Genomic DNA, 14,733 nt, shown 5'->3' with positions numbered 1-14,733 from the left:
TGAATGATTCTTTTCACAATATAGTTTTTGTTTACCTACTTTGCAACAGGAGATTTCCTTAGGACAGTGTTTTCTTTATCCCGTCCTGCCAGGAAATGCGGGTGGTAAAACACATATTTAAAAATGACACCTGGAGAATATTTTTACTTGAATAAATATAGATTTTTATTAATGTATAAGAGAAAAATTACACTTTGTGCTTTTAGCTGACAGTTTTGTGGATATCATTGCTTAGGATGGAAGTGGAGTCTATAGCACCTGAGTAATATACTTTATAGAGGTAACCTGAATCCTGTTTGTGGTGCAGAAGCACTAAAGATTATGAATAGGAAAACGGCGGACATGTGGTGGAAGTCCTGCTAGCTACTACCAATAAATAGACAAACACTAGAAAAGGCAGTTCTTTGAATAAATTCTCATAGTTGGTTTCGATTGTCAACACACTTAGAAAGAGAGAAGCCTCATTGAAAATTGTTTCCATTGGACTGTCTTCTGTACATGTATGTTTGTGGGGCCATTTCTTAAACGTGTTAATGGTAGTTTGCCCAACCTAGTGCAGACTATACTGTTACTGGTCAGATGGTCTAAATATGCTTGAGTAATGGGAAGTGACCTTATTAGTAGGTATGGCCTTATTAAACGGAATGTGTCATAGTTGAGAGGTGGGCTTTGACTTCTCTATGTTGAAGCTCTGCCTAGTGTGCAAAGAGAGACCCTCCTCCCAGTTGCCTGCAGAAGATAGTCTCCTCCTAGTGGATGCCTTTAGACCAAGAGGTAGAACTCTAGACTCATCCAGCACCAAGTCTGAGTGCACGCTACCATGCTTTTCACCATAATGACAGTGAAATAATTTTAATCTAGTTAACCCCTGAAATTTTAATCTGAAAATCTAGAACCCCTGAAATTTTAATCTAGCCCAATTAAATGTTTTCCTTTATAAAACTTGCCTTGGTTGTGGTGTCTCTTCAAAGCCATGAAACCCTAATTAAGACAGCAAGCAAGGGAAAATAAGCTAATAAATAGAATTTTTCCATTTCTATGCTTCAGTACTTTCCTGCAAGTTCCCGCCTTGAGTCTTTTTATGATGGAGAGAACCTGCTCCAAATAAACCATTTATACAAGCCACACTGGCCAGTAAGTCAGATAGATGCTCTTCAGACTTTCACTACTCCTTATCACGTCAAAATTCAGTCTCTGAGACTCAACACCATCTCGGTAGCAGACTACAAATTGTGTACTCCTTGCTCTCTCTGCTCTCAATCCTGGGGAATTAAGCAGATCCTGGTGTCATATCCTGATTCCTTCCCTCCTGGAGACCCCATCAGATACCCTCTTCTAGACCATCGCCATCCCTAAGTGGAAGCTTCCAATAGGACCCCAGAAACATTCTTTAATAGGCAATACATGGCCAACACAATACCCTAAGAAGCATAGAGAGCAGCAGTAACTCAGGAATGGAACACCATCCTAACAAAAACAAGTCCAGATAGCACCAACTAATTTTCAACCAGTACAAACCCAGATTCTAGAAGGCAGCATAAAAACATAACAGGAGAAAATGTTTCCGCTAAAGCCCCCAAATGTTACCATGGTTCACCGTGAGAAATGTAATGTAGATGAAGCACCACACAACAACTTGAGAAGGGCCTTTTTTTAATACTTCAGATGCCCTTAAAGAGGAAATAAATAAACCCCTTAAAAAAATCTATGAAAACACAGAAAAACACCAGAATGAAATGAAGAAAACAGTTTAACATTTTTTCAAACAGAAATAGTCAATGAAATGACAAATACAAAAATAAAAATTAAAATTTAAAACTTCCAGAAGATCCTGCTATACCACTCCTGGGCATATACCCAGAGGATTCCCCACCATGTAGTAAGGATACATGCTCTACTATGTTCATAGCAGCCCTATTTATAATTGCCAGATGCTGGAAAGAACCCAGGGATCCCTCAACAGAAGAGTGGATGCAAAAATATGTGGTATATCTACACAATGGAGTACTATTCAGCCATTAGAAACAATGAATTCATGAAATTCTTAGGCAAATGGATGGAGCTAGAGAACATCATACTAAGTGAGGTAACCCATACTCAAAAGGTGGATCATGGTATGCATTCACTAATAAGTGGATATTAACCTAGAAAACTGGAATACCCAAAACATAATCCACACATCAAATGAGGTACAAGAAGAACGGAGGAGTGGCCCCTTGTTCTGAAAAGACTCAGTGAAGCAGTATAGAGCAAAATCAGAACAGGGAAGTGGGAAGGGTTGGGCGGGAAAACAGGGGGAGGAAAGGGAACTGATGGGACTTTTGGGGAGTGGGGGTCCAGAAAAGGGGAAATCATTTGGAATGTAAATAAATATATCAATAAATTAAAAAAAAATAAAACTGGGTGTGGGGGAGCAGGGAACATAGGCATTCCAATAGAAAACTCAAGAGGCAAGCCTCCCCAATAGAATACAAGAAATGGAAGAGAAAAGATGTTAAAGATGAGGTAAAGAAAATAAGTACCTCAGTCAAGAAGAAGGTTAAATTTAAAAAGGAAAAAAAAGCAAACAAACAGACTGTAAGTATCCAGGCAACCCCCACGCCCATGAAAACTGGGATACTATGGAAAAACCAAAACTGTCAATAACAGGAAACATTTTCAGCAAAACTGCCTAAGAAAATTTGTCCAATTTAAAGAAGAAAGTGTTTATCAAGGTACAGGAAAACAAGCAAACAAAAACAAAAAACAAAAACACAAAATACACTGGAGCAGAAAAGAAATTTGCTTAGGCACATAACAGCAAAAGATATTAAAAAGATGCATGGGGAAAAAAAGCAAATAACATAAAGGCAGACCTGTTAAAATAACACCTGACCTCGAGTCTAAAACCAGAGGTTCTAGAAAGATATGCTGCAGAATCTTCAGAGACCACAGGTGCCATCACAAACTACTATATACTTTCAATCACCATAGAAGGAGAAAAGCATTCCACAGTAAATCAAATTTAAGCAGTATTCAGCCCTTTAGAGGGCACAAGAAGAGAAACATTAACCTGAAGAGGTTAACCACAACCACAAATATTAGGAACAAAGAATATCAGACCAGGGGCCTGGAGGGATGGCTCAGTGGTTAAGAGCATTGAATGTTCTTGCAAAGCACCCAAGTTTAATTATCAGCCTCCAGATGGCAGCTCACAACTCTATAACTTCATTGATCTAATACCCTCACACAGACATACATGCATATAAAACACAAATACACATAAAATAAGAATAAGTTATTTAAAACAAAAAGAATATCAGACCAGCAAATATGAAGTAGAAACAAACAAAAACTGAAAAAAAAAACCCAGAATCAACAAATATTTTTCATTGATAACTCTCAAAATCAAAGTTCTCAATACCACAATAAAAAGATACAAGCTAAGAAAACGTGTGTGAAATGGGGATTTATCCTTCTGCTACATCCAAGAAACACACCCCAACAGCACAGACATCACCCCAGAGTAAAAGGATAGAAATGATTTTCCAAGGAAATGGACCTAAGAAGCAAGCCAGAGTAACCACTTTAATATCTGACAAAATAGACTTCAAACTAAACTAATCAGAAGGAGATAGAAAAGGATGCTACATACTCACCAAAAGAAAAATCCGCCAAGGAGAACTTGCAATTCCTACAAATCTATGCACCTAACATATGGGTACCCAAGTTTATAAAAGTAACACTACTACAGCTTAAATCACATACTGACTCTCACACACTAATAGTTGGAGACTTCAATATTCTACTCTCACCAATAGACAGGTCATTCAGACAAAAACTTAACAGAGATATGCTAGAGCTAACATTAAAAGCCAACAAGACCAAAGAGATATTTACAGAACATTTCACCCCCAAATAAAATAATACACCTTCTCTGCACATCCTGGAACTTTCTCCAAAATTACCCACATGTTCAGACACAAAGAAACTCTCTACAGATACAAGGAAACTGACATAGCATCCTGCATCCTTTCTGACTTCCATGGATTAAAACTGGATATCAACAACAAAAACAAAGCCTGCTAATTCAAGGAAACTGAACAACTCACTACTTAATTAAAAAATGGGTCAAGGCAGAAATTAAAGACATCCTAAAATCGAATGAAAATGAATGTACAACATACCCAAACTAATGGAACACATGAAATCTTTGTAAGTCTGCATCAGAAGGGATCCTTAGCTGAAAGGAGGAGTGGTCACATGCCCTGGTCCTTAACCAAGAAGCTCCAAATTGACAACCAATTGCAAATGAAAATTTGGTTTCCCTCTAGTGAACTGCCATGGGGGAAGCAAAGTACTATTAACGGTAGGCTATTCGTAGATACTTTAACTGATTGTCATTTCTCTAGTTTTGTGCATAGTCTAATACCATGTTAGAAGATGCACAGCAGGTGCTTCAGAGTACTTGTGAGCAAAATGTGGATTCAGAAATCAAATTCTAGAAATACTGAACACTACTGGTATTGAATATGAAGAGTTTGATATATTCAAGGTGGAAATTATAAAGCAGGCATGAAAGAGCTTTCGCAAACTAGTCAACCCACCCTCAGCTGAATGTGTAGTGACACTTAAAATAATAAAGTGCCATTTCTTAAGATTTAGAATAAAATTATGTAATTTGATGATATAAATAACGCATTCATTTATCTTGATTCTTTTTCATTTAACTAAATTTATACAATCAAATAATATTGATTTTTAAAATGAGTATTTTCTTAAATTCACTCAGGAAACACTTCCATGTCTATACGTCACAGTAGTACAAACCAATCGAAAGCATTTCCAAAGCTCTACATCTGTACTTCTGCAATAGTATTTACTGCATTATGTTAACATATACGTGTTCTACCACCTATACGGTTTTTGTTGTTGTTCTATAAACTGAGAGCTGACACTATGTCATCTTACTGATCCAATGATCTCCTGTGTGCTTTCCATATATTATCCACTCTTCAAGTAGCTGACAAATGACTGAATTCAAATGGTAGTAACTCTTCAAGGAAAATAGCATGAAGGATCCAAATACTTCCCATTAAAAACACTTCCCGTTTTACTCTTGCCATTTAAAAAAAAATCAAGAGAATAGTGACCTAGGAACACCAAGGGTAAGTAGTTAGAAATGGCAGAAAGTCATATTTGAAATCAAAATATTTATACATCTCAACTGGTGTCGATATCATGATGTCATGTTTACTCATCAGTTATAGATAATGCTGTTTCCTGTTCTCCAGCTCACTGACTAACTTAGTTCCTGCTTTCACTTAGCTCTGCTACATTCAGCCCATTCTGGAACATAGTTTTTTTTTATTTTTACTTCTTGTTTTCTATTTTTACATTTAACAATTCTACTCACTTATTTTCTTTTTAATTTACTGTAGACTTCTACCTCTTTCAGATGTATTGATGATTATTTGAGGCATTTATATTGGTGGCAGTTTTAAAATCCTTGTGAGATGAGTCCAATATTGGTGCCATCTAAAAGTCATATCTATTTGATTTTCCTTGTCATCCATGTCAACATTTCCCTGGTCTTCATTATAATTGCATGTTTTTATTATACCTTGGACATCATGGATTTGGTGTTATATCTCTCTATTGCTAATTTAAATAAAAAATTTTAATCTTCTATTTACCTCTGGCACAGTGTAGTTGGAAAGAGAGACACTTTGTCCCCAATCTATGTGTAAGTTCTTGTTATTATTAAGATTCCTTGATAGCACTGGGAAATGAGCTGGGGTGAAATTTCAACTTTCAAACTCGGTTTTCATTCTCCATTTCCAGTGAGAAGGTGAGTATTTCTATATCACTCTTCCTCATGTGAACTTCTTAACTAGAATGAAGGTTCTAACTAGCTCATAAGCTTACCAGACATCAGTAGAGAAGAAAGGACTATTGGGTTGTTTTCTTACAGCCTGGGAAAAAAATAAATCCCTAGACACTCTGCTCTGTTCTCCCTGGTGAGGACCGTTTGACCCAATGTTTTCTGTGCTGTTGGAAAAGATTAGGACACGTATTGCTTAGTGTTTTCTATAAATGTAGGCTCTCTGTTTTGTTCTTTTTTTCCCCAAAAGAATTATTGATTGTAGTTCAGTTTTAAATGTATGTTCTGTATTCCTTCTAAGTTTTCAGCTTCTCCAGCAAACAGATTGTGCTATAAAAGCACAAAGAAAACTTAGAAAACTCATTCCCACCCTACCCCCTAAAATCCTCAATTCTTAGTTGACGGCTCTCATTTTTCAGAAATCTTCCTATTTGGATTTGAATTAGAAAGTTATAGGTTTTTCATTGTAGTAAACACAAAGAAGAAGGTGAAGTGTGTTTTCCACCTAAAATCAAAACCAGAAGCCCCTAGTTTTTATTTATTCTGTATTCTTAAGCCAATTCTTCATATGTATAGAGCCTTTAAAATAAGAACAAAGAGATATCAAGATAGCTAAGAGAGCAAAAACCCAATAACCTTTAGACCACAGCACACATGGACAAAGCAGTGGTTTGTCTGTAACCATAGCACTCTTAACTGGAAGTTCAAGGGAGAGATTGTAGGACTGTCCAGAAGCTTGTGGGCCAGCAAGCCTGGAATAAGCAGAAACAAATCCGACTCTGCCTCATAAACCAAGTAGAAGAACTAGAAATGTAGCTTCATTTGTAAAGTTCTTGCCTAACATGCACAAGGCTGTTGGTTCCCGTCCCCAGTGTGGCATGGTGGCATTCTTGTGTCATTCCAGAATCCAGCTGGTACAAGCAGTACTATTAAAAGATGAAGTTTATCCTTGGTTGCAACCTGATTTCAAACCACCAGACCTACCTGAGATCCTGTCTTATAAACATAAATAAGGTGGAAAAAAGATAACAATCTCCTAAAAGTCATTATAAGACTTAAGATGTATGCTCTCACATGTACAAACTTACACACACACACACACACACACACACACACACACACACATACTGTGTTTGGATTTTTGCCCATTGTACATAATTTTGAATAGCTTAATATTCACATTGCTATAACCGAATACTTTGCTCTTTATAGACTATGCTTAAAGAAATTTAGGAAAACATAATTTCCTCTGGAAAACTTAAGGAAATCCAGAAGAAGAAGGCCTTGCAAGCAATGCTCAGTTGTACCATGCTGCAGGAGTGAGCTGAGCTACATGGTTCTTAGGAGCAGCCCAAATTGGCCCAACACAGAGATGGATGCACCGTGTGTGACTGAATCAAGTGAACCGCTAGGGACTCCTCAGCTCAAAGATCCTGATTATTCTAGTATGGCAAGATGTTTATTTCTCTTTAAATCAAATCACTTCAGTAAAGGTCAGTCGAAAAGCTACATGCTGCCTCACTACTGCCACTTCTAAATCCATGGATAGCTTTTAAATGAGAGTCTCTCCCATTTGTAAAAATAACTAATACTCCAAAAATTACACTTCACGGAATTTTGTTTCTCTTGCAAAGTGTAAATATGGCTCATTGTAAAGAGAATGTGTCACTTTGGCACTGTATTTAGCATTGCACCTTGAGCTTTCCCAAAGGTTTGACTTTTTTTAAAATAAAATGCGTTGAATGATGATAAAATATTCTATTCAATCACTGATCAATGTTAAAGTTAAAACTATACGTAAAAATTGCTTTTCATGATTTTTCTATTTTTTTATTAATCATTTTATTTGTTTACCCTTTAAATGTTATCCCCCTTCCCAGTCTCCCCGTTGTGAAGCCCCCACCCCATCCCCATCCCCTTGGCCTCTACGAGGGTGCTCCTCAACCCACCCACTCCCACCCCATCCCCCTTGTCTGGGGCATCAAGCCCCCACAGGAACAAGAGCCTCTCCTCCCATTCATGCCATGTTGTTCATTCCCTGTTGTTCCCAGATATTGTGTTACGTTAATTTTCATTTATTATTTAAGTATTTAAAAACATAATATAAATCTAGCCCTAAAAATACTGTCCTTTATATGAATGGGAAACAGATAGCATTTAAGTTGTAGCATTAATTATCCTGCTACAGAAAGCTGAATTGTATAGCAACTATAAACTCTGTCTCTCGATTCCGCGACACCATCCTACTTTATAAGAACAAATCATGGTATAGTTAGTTTCACAATGTAGCCAGTAAGCTTTGGTTCATTGCCCATTCTTATTCACTCAGTCAAGGGCCAGGTACCTACAGGTTACCCTACAGAGCATCAAAGACCGGTTTACTCAGCCACCCTAGTCATTTATCAGGTACTCAACAAAATAATCACACTTAAATAATATGCAGAGGAGTAAAGTTAAAGATTCTTATAATTTTTGTGAAACAAGACCTATAGATATCACAATTATAGAAAATTTCAAGAAAGTAGCAACTACCTGGATCAGAAGAGAGATCACATTGGGAATCAATCACTGAATTAAAAGCAGACAAGTACCAATTTGCAACCCCACCAGCAGTGGAGGAGTGTTCCACTTTCTCCACACCCTCTCCAACACCTGCTGTCTCCTGAATTTTTAATCTTAGCCATTCTGACTGGTGTAAGATGAAATCTCAGGGTTGTTTTGATTTGCATTTCCCTAATGACTAATGAAGTTGAGCATTTTTTAAGATGCTTCTCCGCCATCCGAAGTTCTTCAGGTGAGAATTCTTTGTTTAACTCTGTACCCCATTTTTATTAGGGTTGTTTGGTTTTCTGGAGTCTAACTTCTTGAGTTCTTTATATATATTGGATATTAGCCCTCTATCTGATGTAGGATTGGTGAAGATCTTTTCCCAAATTGTTGGTTGCCGATTTCGGTTCCTCAGAAAACTGGGCACCTCACTTCCAGAAGATCCTGCTATACCACTCCTGGGCATATACCCAGAGGATTTCCCACCATATAATAAGGATACATGCTCTACTATGTTCATAGCAGCCCTATTTATAATTGCCAGATGCTGGAAAGAACCCAGGTATCCCTCAACAGAAGAGTGGATGCAAAAAATGTGGTATATCTACACAATGGAGTACTATTCAGCCATTAGAAACAATGAATTCATGAAATTCTTAGGCAATTGGATGGAGCTAGAAAACATCATACTAAGTGAGGTAACCCAGACTCAAAAGGTGACTCATGGTATGCACTCACTAATAAGTGGATATTAACCTAGAAAACTGGCATACCCCAAACATAATCCATACATCAAATGAGGTACAAGAAGAAAGGAGGAGTGGCCCCTTGTTCTGGAAAGACTCAGTGAAGCAGTATAGGGCAAAACCAGAACGGGGAAGTGGGAAGGTAGGAGGACAGGGGGAGAGAAAGGGGCTTATGGGACTTTCGGGGAGTGGGGGGCTAGAAAAGCGGAAATCATTTGAAATGTAAACAAAAAATATATCGAATAAAAAAAAGAAAAAAGAAAAAAAAAGCAGACAAGTATTGATGACCTTTTGGGAGAAGACTCTTAGATAGAGGATGGACTGTGTTGCCCCATGGCCATGAATGGGTTAGTGCAGGATGGGAACTAGAGTAGAAACTGAGGCTCTGAAGCTAGGGTGCTTAAGAAACTGGGCTGGGCTGGGTTGCACTGGGCTGGCTTCTCTTCAGGGTGTACAAGTTTATTACCTGGTTTCCAGCAAAAGAAACAGAAAGTATAATACTAAGGAGAGAGAAACAGAAAATTAATGGTTGGGTGTTTTTTAGTGGTCAAGCTATGAGAGTGTAAATAGGACAAAGATCAGTTTCTTCTTGGGAAGGTCATGGTTTTAATGTCCCTTAAGCAAAGGGACATTGAAACTGGAGTCCTCATGCTGAGGCAGCAAGGACAAGTGTCAGCCTCCACTACAAAGCCAGAGTCTTCTGCTCATAAACAGAAAGCCAAGAAAGCGTCTTCAGCACGGAAAAGGCTTCTCAGAAATGGATTTGAGGGAGAAGTCCTGGATCATAGTGAATGTAAGACTTGTGAGATAAACAAGGAAATGGAATCTGGAAGGATCTGTTGATTGACAGAGAGAGTCATAATAAGAAATAAAAGCATGGGTGTAAAGGAGGTGAATCAAAAGAAATTACACGCATAAGGAAGACTGTTATCAAAGAGAGGGAGAATTTATGATCTGCAAATGTCAAATTGATATGTACTTTTCAGATCAGGAATGAGGATAAAAAGAAATAGTTTTGAAGTTGAGGGGATACAAACATTTTATTCATACTATTATTGTGTTTTACAATTTATAGGCATATTAAATTAAATTATCTAATGTACATAATATCCTTTGTAATAAACAACGGTCTTCCCATTTTTCAGAGAGGAAGAAATCTCAGAAAAGTCAATTTTCTAGAATCAGAAACATGTATGTTTTCTGGCTTGAAGGCAAATGATAGTAACTTGTTTCCAGTTTTATGTCTCTGGGTACTTCCTTAAGCTTCGTGTTCTAGCTTCCTACAACCAGAGGCCTGTGGTAATCCTCTCATGTCATGGTACAGGGCAAATGGTCAACACTTACTTATTTTTAAGTAAACTCTACAATTGTGAATGAGCATAATTCAAGTAGTACTCTTCTGACACATTAATACAAATAAGAAAAGTGTATTATGAGTTAAAGTTTGCTGTTCAGCAGAAACAATGGCTAGCACGAAAGACGACTATTACACGTGAACAGAGAGTGCATTAAACACATTTGAGAGAGCATCATGTTGCTCTATTCACAGTGACATCCTATCTAAATTACAGGCACTTGGCCTTGGGGAGTAGCAACGTGCTGTTCCAGAAAACCCTCCAAATTGGGTAATTGCTTACTTGCAGCAGAGTAATAATCTTATGTTAATGTAACCACTAGGGGTATTGCTTTGTGTGTGTGTGTGTGTGTGTGTGTGTGTGTGTGTGTAATTGTTTGGAAAGAGCTTCTTTTTGAAGGACAATGCGTTTGACAAAGAAACTCAGTGCAAATAGAAAGATGCTCTTTCTTCCTCCCTATCCTTTTCCATGAGTATCTGTCCTCAGAACCTATCACATAAGTACTGAGCACGGACCAGACAGCTTCAGCATGAAAGGACATCCCACACATCCGCGGTCCAACCAGATCGTATCAGATGAAAGGTGAATGAATTGGCAATGGTGAGAAATGCATCCCAAAGCGAAGAGAATAGAAAGAAGGCTTTCCGGAAATCAATACCTGTGATCTGAACCAAATCCACTGTCAGGAGAAAAGGCATGAATGGATTCTCAGGTTGTGAGTCATGCCTGATGGTAAATTCAGAGAGGAAGGTGAGGGCACAAATTTACCTTGGTTCATTTACATTCTTCTAGTCAATGCAGAAACAACAGAGAATTCTAGTGAAAAAAAAGAAGATTTGGTCCACTTTGGAAGAAAGATGTTATAGGTAACTTGATATTAAGGGTCAGAAGTAAACTGAAAGACCAAATACAATTAAATTTTAAATTATGTTATTTATTAAAATGAATGATGATCAGAATGAACATAGTAAAGTTGTTTCTTAAGGGTGAGCAAACGTCTTCCTTCAACCAGTCTTCCCATGATAACATGTATAATATGTTAGGAACAGGTTCTTTCCCATACTGACTCAGAAAATAAAATGCCATGAGGTTACAGAGGGGAAGATTGAAAAGTTGAATAAATTATTTTTTTAAAAGAGGACCTACAAGTCACGATGCCACGGAGATTCCAAGCCGGCCCCCTGTAAGAAATTGCAGAATAATGTCGTGATAAAAAGCTGTCTGATAGCAATGTGTTCATCAATATTGATGTGTGTGTTTGTTGGAAGAGGAAGAAGATGCCTTTCAGCATTTAATCCCAGTGATAGTGAGAATCATAAAGCAAGGAAGGAAGAAGGAGAGAATGGGTAAATGGTAAATGAGAAAAACAATCATGGCAGCATCAGGGAGGAGTCCAACTCATTTACTTGTTACAATTTTCCTAAGAACTGGAAGTGAAAAGTGGGGCAGATGTATAGACATGAAAACAAATGTTCTACCGAGTAATGTGCAGTCTCCTAGAATTGCTTGCTGTCTAAGGTTATAACTCATGAGAATTATGGCAGTGGAGCTGTTATGGTCAGCAAGAGCCCTAGGAATTAAAGCCACTATAAAAGAGAGGTAATGAAGATGAGTGAAAACAAGAGGCTTACTCAATATGTCCACATTGGGAAAAGAAACAGAGAGGTCCAGGGGCTACTTCACACAAATCCATGATGTTGGTTATGATATAAAGTTACATTTTAAATACAGAGCAGTCTGAGTTGAGGTGTGGTCTTTGTCATGGCTGAAACATTATTGATTCAGCTCTAATCTATTCTATTGATCTCACAGATACTCAAAAGTATGTGAAATCTCTTTTGGAAAAAAGACTTCCATGTTAACTGGATCCATTCGGCACACTACCAGAAGGAGAAAGATAATTACCAAAATTTTTAGATACAAATCCTCCTTGTAGTAATATTTATGACAGTAATTTGCATACAAGGTGTACTGTTGCAATAGTTGCATGAAGGTTAAAGGATAACCAACTATTGTTGTGGTGTTGGGGGATCTTGTTTGATTGTTTTGTTGTTTGTTGTTGTTGTTGTTGCTGTTGTTGTGTTTACATTGGAGGTAACTTCCACTGCATGAAAAGGAATCCATCCTTAACACTGCTTAAGATCCTGAGATTAGAGAGGTCTTGGTTTAGGGAAAAACTTAATACTATTATTCTGCCAAAGGAACATAGCAACAACACCAATAAAGAGTCTATTGCAAAAATAACATTGCCCACTGATCAGTGCTGTACTCAACTCACATCAGAGGTTACTTCTGCAGTAGATGAGAATTAACACAGAGGCCCATAATTTGACAATGTGCAGAATGTGACTTTGCAACACTCAGTCTAAATAGGGCATCTTCATTAGACACACCCCTTTGAGGCTCAAGAGGCTATGCACAACAGGAGGCAGAAAGATTAAGACCTGGAGGTAATGGGTGGAAGATTAAACAGGTCATGAGCCTATGGAAAAACCTAGTATTAGTTTTTCTGCCAAAGGAACATAGAAAAAATAAAGAAAGAAACAGAAAAGACTTTGAATGGAATGCACCTATATTAAACCCATGGAATCAAAGGTTCCGTGACTCATGGTATAGAAAAATTAATTAGAAGTAGAAAGGGAGCTATCAGGTAACAACTATATAATTACAACAATTCTGGAATCAACAGGAAGAGAAGCAAACATACTACAATCATATATAAAACCTACATCTTAAAGCAAGGATTACACACACATGTAAAAATGTGAACTCATGTAACAAGGAGAGAACATACAGAAAATATACAAAACTGAGTAGTTTCACCCAAAAGTTTCTTTTGGTTTTAATAGTTATTAAAAAGTTATCAGTGGAGAGAGCTGCAGAAGGAGAGAAGCCCCGTGGCCATACTCGATGCCTGCTGGGACAGAAAAGGGTCACTAGGTACTGTATCACCCGGAGCTTTAGATCACTGAAGGTGCAAACTGCCAGGGGTCTACCTGCACCAAAGAACTGAGCACATAGGCGGGTTGTCTGCCAGCCCACCAGGAGTGGGGCCTGTGTCCTGCCCAGACAGCTGTGGAAGGAGAGAAGCCCCGCAGCCATATTCACTCCCTGACAGGACAGAAAAGGGTCACTAGGTACTGGATCACCCTGAGCTTTAGATCTCTGGGGGTGCAAATCTCCAGGGGTCTGCCTGCACTCAGGAACTGAGCACATAGGTGGTTCATCTGCAAGCCAGTCCTGCGCAGGACCTGTGTCCTATGTGAGAATCAACAGAGAGAGTGTCCCCCACCACACCATCTTCGCTCCATAATAGAGCAGACAGAGAACACCTGATTGACCTTGACAACCTAAGTATAACACTGCTTGAGGCAAGACTGAGAAGGGCTCCAAAGGCACAAAAGAGGAAGGCAGCATATCAGTAATCTGTGCCGGAGGAAACCCAGTCATCCAGTGTTGCAAAGATAATCTTAAAGATCCACAGTAGGTTGAAGCACCAGCCAGTGACAATAAGACCATCTAACACCTGGGAGAACTAGATGGCTAAAGGCAAACATAGGAACGTTACTAACAGAAACCAAGGCATTATGGCAGCATCTGAACCCAATTCTCCAACAATAGCAAGTCCTGGAAACCCCAACACACCAGAAAAACAAGATTAGGATTTAAAATCACTGGTCATGATGCTGGTATAGGAACACATGAAGGACATACTTAAAGAAATTCAGGAGAAAATGGATCAAAAATTAGAAGCCCTTACAAGGGAAACACAAAAATCACTGAAAGAAATTCAGGAGAATACAAAAGCCAATAAGGAGGAAACACAAAAATTACTTAAAGAAATACAGGAGAACTTTGACCAATAGGCAGAAGTCATGAAAGAGGAAACACAAAAATCTCTTAAAGAATTAGAGGAAAACACAAACAAGCAAATGACAGAACTGAGCAAAAACTTCCAGAATCTAAAAACAGAAGTAGAAACAACTAAGAAAGCACAAAGGGAGACAACGTTGGAGATAGAAAACCTTGGGAAGAAATCAGTGTCCATAGACGCAAATATCAACAACAGAATACAAGAGAGAGAAGAAAGAATCTCAGATGCCGAAGATACCATAGAAACCATGGACTCAACAGTTAAAGAAAATGCAAAATGCAAAAAGCTTGTAACCCAAAACATCCAGGAAATCCAGACACAATGAGAAAGCCAAATCTAAGGATTATA

The 14,733-nt window shown here is 38.1% G+C and overlaps 1 protein-coding gene across 1 annotated transcript in view; it reads right to left on the bottom strand.

The window, feature by feature from the left end:
* Acss3 (acyl-CoA synthetase short chain family member 3) overlaps positions 1-14,733 on the bottom strand; it is a 209,998-nt gene that overhangs the window by 174,521 nt on the left and 20,744 nt on the right. The gene's annotated exons all lie outside the window — the stretch shown is intronic.

The sequence above is a fragment of the Apodemus sylvaticus genome, chromosome 20 (genome assembly GCF_947179515.1).
Source record: "Apodemus sylvaticus chromosome 20, mApoSyl1.1, whole genome shotgun sequence".
Taxonomy (NCBI): domain Eukaryota; kingdom Metazoa; phylum Chordata; class Mammalia; order Rodentia; family Muridae; genus Apodemus; species Apodemus sylvaticus.
Note: the sequence above shows the minus strand (reverse complement) of the source record. Positions and strands in the feature narration are given on the sequence as shown.